Below are 6,178 nucleotides of genomic sequence, written 5' to 3'. Positions count from 1 at the left end.
AAAGAACATTCAAACAATTAAAACCGTATTCTCACGATTTTCATAGACTGCTGTTAATTGTTTGAAACACGATTAAGATATTTGAATATTACGTGCTAAAGGTGTCCTATCTTACCCCACTGTACTGTATAAGTGTTTTTTGCGAAGACGTTGGCCGTTCTTCTTAGAAATTAACGTTAAATGTACCCAAAACATTCGTTTACGCCGTAAAACGCGCGCCCTATGTTAGGCTTACCAGTTTATTACGTCACAATATTCACTTATAGCTATTTAAATATTATAGAACCTAATAGACTGGTACACAACACAAAGTATATGTTTTGCTGTTGATCAATTTATTATAATCGTACGTTTTGCAGGTATTACACGTCTTAGAAATTCAAGTCTCCGAGCAGATCCATGTATTCAAGGGCATCTATAAAGTGTAGATTATATCAGACTTAGTTTTATTCTGTTAACTTTTGCATGCGTTTAATAAGCTAATATGTTTAACATATAAGCCTATAGCTACTATACTATAGGGTGGGGGAGATGGGACACCTTTTCATTTTGTTTTCTCTTCCATTTGGTAGTAAACAAAGAACATTCAAAAAAATATAAAACTATATACTCACGACTTCCATAGACCGTTGTTATTTGTTTAAAACACGATCAGGATATTTGGATATTTTGTGCTCAAGGTGCCCCATCTTACCCCGCTTAGTTATGATTTAATATCTAGAGTAGGGTGGGGGAAGATGGGACACCTTTAGCACATAATATCTAAATATCCTGATTGTGTTTACAACAACTAACGGTGGTCTATGGGAGTCATGAGGATATAGTTTTATAATTCTTTGAATGTTCCTTGTTTACTACCACATTGGACGAGAAAATAGAGCTAAAACGTGTCCCATCTTACCCCACCCTACTGTATAAAAAAGTTTTTATATACGTAATCTTACATTCGTTTATTAGTGTCATATATTTTCTCCGTTTATTTTATAGTGTTTGCTTACCGGGTTTTGTTTGTTTTTGATCCCATGCGCCCCATCTGCGGCGGTATGCATCGTTACGGCGACGACCCCATTCAGCATTTATAGTTTCAGTGAGGACAAGGAGTCCGATCAGAAGCAGGATTAGAAGCGCTGACTTGTTCATCTGCAATAAAATCATAATTACTACTAGCCATACAAAGAACAATCAGTTACTCACGTTATTTCTTTTGAAGAACTGATGAGATATTGCCAAACTCGGCGCCTTTTATTACTAGCGTCGTTTGATTGTTTCCATACATACGTCCGCTTTTAGAAGTAAATTTTTTCATTCTCACTAAATGTGAGAACAGAATGTTTTCACAAATCTGCTGAGCAAAATCTTCTCTTCCAACTAAATGTAAAAAAGACGGTTTCTTGGATTCGGTACAACTGAAAAGTTTCTGTCTGCGGCATGAGTAGGCCTACGTGCTGAAAGGTTTGTTAAGCTACGCCTGGAAAACAACCGAAATTCTATTGCAAATTTTAACCAAACTTTACTTAATACTAAACAGAAATACGACAGCTACATCAAAAACTCTTCTATAATTTGTTGAAACACTTTGATATTGTATTAGTAGCCTATACAACAGAATAAATGTTGACTTACTAAAGTTTTGCGTTCAATTATCAAGAATGTAATATACTTGTCAAGAACATTAAATTAAATAAAAACATAAAAAAATTCATATAACTATGACATCATAGAACAAAACTCATCGAATGTTCTTTAGACTGTTTATTTTAAAAGCTAAAACAGTAGTTGAGTCGTTAAGCGTTTATTACATATGGCCACACATCGAAGTTTATGTTAGATACGATCGTTCTAACTGAGCGTTCTGTTTCCAGGAATCTGCTGTCAAGAGTCAAGTCATCTCACTAAATGTGAGAATAGAAATAGATTTCTTAGATTCGGTACAATTGATAAGTTCCTGTCTGAGGTATGAGTACGTTCTGTAATGTTTGGTATAGTCTACGTCTGCAAAACAACTGAAGTTCGATTGAAAGATTTGACAAAACTCGGCTTAATACTGTTACGTTTGATAGCGGTGATTTGGTCCAGGACGAACACAAAACGAATGAAGCAGACGAGACGACGGACGAAGCATTCGCCGAGGAGAACGAAAGACGGCACTAAAGGGAGTATAAAACACAAGGAACTCACGAAACGTATAACGTCACAGAGTGATCTGACTGTGATTACCCTGTCAGAGGCTGAGACGTACTTGTAGACGGTCCGAATATGAATGAATGAATTTGAGTGAATGAGTGAATGAATGAATGAGTGAATGAGTGAATGAGTGAATGAGTGAATGAGTGAATGAGTGAATGAGTGAATGAATGAATGAATGAATTACTTTATCCTCTTGTATTGATTGTGAACGAACTGTTTAATCATTGAGTGAAAGCCGTATCTAGTTGTTGTTTATGCAGTGTGACAGTTTAGTGTATATTTTGTTGTCATTTGTTTTTATGCAGATTTTATTAATTTCCTATTCAATGTAGCTTATAACAGACTACAGCAGACAGGCCGCGCAATTGAATTGTTACGTACCGGACTAAACAACCGTTAAAACGTAACCGTATTAAAGTTTGTTTAAATCTTGAAACATAATTTCGGTTGTTTTTCAGGCGTAGCTTACCAAACTTTACAGCACGTAACCGCATACCTCAGACAGGAACTTTTCAGTTGTACCGAATCCAAGAAATCGTCTTTTCTCACATTTAGTAAGAAGATTTGACTCGTGACGGCAGATTCCTAGAAACAGAACGCTTAGTTAGAACGGTCGTATCTAACATAAAACTTCGATGCGTGACCATATGTAATAGACGCTTATCGACTCAACTACTGCTTTAGCTTTTAAAATAAACAGTCTAAAGAACATTCGATAAGCTTTTTTCTATGATGTTGTAGTTTTATAAAGATTTTTTTTACGTTTTCATTCAATTTACTGTTCCTGACATTACTTTATCCTCGCGTAGCCGGAAAACGACAGTCGTTTTACAGGCATAGCTTAACAAACGTTTCAGCACGTATAGCGTAATTATGCTTCAGAAAGAAACTTTTCAGTTGTACCGAATCCAAGAAATCGTCTTTCTCACATTTAGTTAGAAAATTTGACTCTTGACAGCAGATTCCTGGAAACAGAGCGCTCAGTTATAGAACGATCGTATCTTAATATAAACTTCGATGCCCTCTGCGTTCGAGTGTGCTTATATGTAATAAAAATAGACGCTTAACGACTCTAACTACTGCTTTAGCTTTTAAAATAAACAGTCTAAAGAACATTCGATAAGTTTTTTTTTCTATGATGTCGTAGTTTTATGAAGGATTTTTACACGTTTTTATTTAATGTACTGTTTCTGACATGTATATTACATAACATTGTCGCAGCCAAGGGGGAGTATATCGCGACCCCCCTCCCCCCTTTTAAACCAAAAGAAAATTAATTTAAAAAAAATAAAAAACAGTTTTTTATGTTTTAATGTTATTTGTAATAAGTATTTGCAAAGTTTGATTTAATTTTGCAATAGAATTTCGGTTGTTTTCCAGGTGTAGCTTAACAAACCTTTCAGCACGTAGCCTAATTGCGCCTCAGACAAAAAGTTTTCAGTTGTACTGAATCCAAGAAATCGTCTTTTCTTACGTTTAGTTGGAAAAGAAGATTTTACTCAATAGATTTTTGGAAACAATCAATCAATTTTCTTTTCTCACATTTAGTGAGAATAGAAAATTTTACTCCTGGAAGCGGATGTATCTGTGGAAGCAATCAAATAACGCTAGTAATAAAAGGCGCTGAGTTTTGCAATATTTCATCAGTTCTTCAAAAGAAATAACGTGAGTAACTGATTGTTCTTTGTATGGCTAGTAGTCTTTATGATTTTATTGCAGATGAACAAGTCAGCACTTCTAATCCTGCTTCTGATCGGACTCCTTGTCCTCACTGAAACTACAAATGCTGAATGGGGTCGTCGCCGTAACGATGCATACCGTCGCAGATGGGGCTCGTCATGGGATCAAAAACAAACGAAACCCGGTAAGCAAACACTATAAAATAAATAGAGAAAATATATGACACTAATAAACGACTGTAAGGTTACGTATGTAAAATCATTTTTTATAGTTCTGAATTATTAGTATGCGGGGTAAGATGGGACACCTTTAGCTCATAATATCCAAATATCCTTATCGTGTTTTAAACAATTAACAACGGCCTATGGGAGTCGTGAGGATACGGTTTTTAATTGTTTGAATGTTCTTTGTTTACTATCAAATGGGACCAGAAATAGAATGAAAAGTGTTCCCATCTCCCCCACCCTACTCTAGTAGCTATAGGCGTACATGTTAAATATAACAGCTTATTAAACGCATGCAAAAGTTGAAAAAATATAACTAAGTCTGATATAATCTACACTTTATAGATGCCCTTGAATACATGGATCTGCTCGGAGACTTGGATTTCTAAGACGTGTAATATAGCTGCAAAACGTACGATTATAATAAATTGAACAACAGCAAAACATATACCTTGTGTTGTATACCAGTCTATTTGGTTCTATAATATTTAAATAGCTATAAGTGAATATTTAAACGTTAAAAATATTGAATGAATGAATGTAACTTACTTTATCCTCGCGTGGCCGGAAAACGACAGTCGTTATCACACGGGTTTAACACCTCGTGCCAGCTTACGAGTTACCATGGTTGAAGCACTTGGTTGAAGCAATTGCCATTAATTGTCTTGTCCAAGGACACAGACGCCCACAATGGTAGCAGCGACGAGTCTTCAACCCATTACCTCTGGTTGCAAGCAGGCTAACCACTTTGCCACGGAGCCTTAAAGTTGCAATTTGCATTTCTTGGTTTTCTTGTGTTTCCTCTGGTCATGCGCTATTTTGAATGTTTTTTTAAACAATTTTAGCCATTTATTCTCAAATGCTATGTTAATATATAGTAGGATGTGGGAAGATGGGACACCTTTAGCACATAATATTCAAATAGCCGAATCAGGTTTAAACAATTAACAACGGTCTGTGGAAGTCGTGAAGATACGGTTTTATATTTCGGTGAATGTTCTTTGGTTACTACCAAATAAAAGGAGAAAACTAAACGAAAAGGTGTCCCATCTTCCCCCACCCTACTATATCTATTATTAATTGACCGACGAGAATGAAATTAACAGCAAAAAAACAATTGTTAAACGCGCTATTACGGATGAAATATGTGGTAATGAGCGCCAGTTAAAAAGCCTGGTTGTTTAACCCAAAACGCTAGTAAAACAGTGAATCTTCATTAAAAATACTGCGATGAGAAATTTAAATCTGTTAGTAAAGCAAAAACACATAACCCAAAACTTTTATCAATTCACTTTTAATAAAAGCGAAATAATTTATTTTTCTGTTTTCACTTAATAAGCGTGTACATATTGTATGAAATACTAAGGTCTTAAGTCACAGGTTTTTGTTAAATTCAGTTCAACTGGTATAGGCTACAATAAGAACAAACTGTTTCCTTTGGCATTGTTATGGTTCATTCAAAAGACCGAAACATGACACCAATATAACAATGGTTGCCTCTGCTTTGTCCTATTATATTCATTGAGTGTGGCCTATTCATTGAGTGTGGCCACAATATTTTTTTTTTTAATTAGATATGAAAGCATTCCACCTGAGTTGTATTGTGTACTACCCACTATACATCCATTGTAATTCGACTCTAAATATAATCAAAGATCCGAATTGGAAGTCATTCATTGTTTGTTTGTATAGCCACCATAGTAGCACAGTCCAGCAAAATACCTTGCTGTTTTTGACTTTATACTAGTTTTAAAAGCTTAGGAATAAATTAATTTTTATTCAGGTTTTTAGATGTGACTAATATAATTATATAGTTGGGTGGAGGAAGATGGGACACCTTTAGCACATAATATTCAAATATCCTGATCGTATTTTAAACAATTAACAACGGTCTATAAAAGTCATGAGAATATGGTTTTATAATTCGTTGAGTTTTCTTTCTTTACAACCAAATGGAACGAGAAAATAAAAAGAAAAGGTCTCCCATCTTCCCCACCCTACTATATAGCGAGTCCAAACGCACATGTTATCCGACTCCACAATGCAATTATACACCGTTGTATGACATTGTGAGACAGCTCCGTTTA

The 6,178-nt window shown here is 35.2% G+C and overlaps 2 long non-coding RNA genes across 2 annotated transcripts; one reads left to right on the top strand and one right to left on the bottom strand.

The window, feature by feature from the left end:
- Positions 1-317: 317 nt before the first annotated feature.
- LOC149725671 (uncharacterized) lies at positions 318-1,348 on the bottom strand. The gene is made up of 3 exons (XR_016386364.1): positions 1,195-1,348; positions 999-1,140; positions 318-415 (listed from the first exon to the last, which is right to left on the bottom strand). It is a non-coding gene; the product is annotated as an uncharacterized LOC149725671 (long non-coding RNA).
- Positions 1,349-3,574: 2,226 nt separating this feature from the next.
- LOC149725670 (uncharacterized) lies at positions 3,575-4,537 on the top strand. The gene is made up of 3 exons (XR_016386363.1): positions 3,575-3,852; positions 3,907-4,051; positions 4,437-4,537. It is a non-coding gene; the product is annotated as an uncharacterized LOC149725670 (long non-coding RNA).
- The last annotated feature ends 1,641 nt before the right edge of the window (positions 4,538-6,178 follow it).

Source organism: Ciona robusta, chromosome 13, assembly GCF_009617815.1.
Source record: "Ciona robusta chromosome 13, ASM961781v2".
NCBI lineage: Eukaryota > Metazoa > Chordata > Ascidiacea > Phlebobranchia > Cionidae > Ciona > Ciona robusta.
Note: the sequence above shows the minus strand (reverse complement) of the source record. Positions and strands in the feature narration are given on the sequence as shown.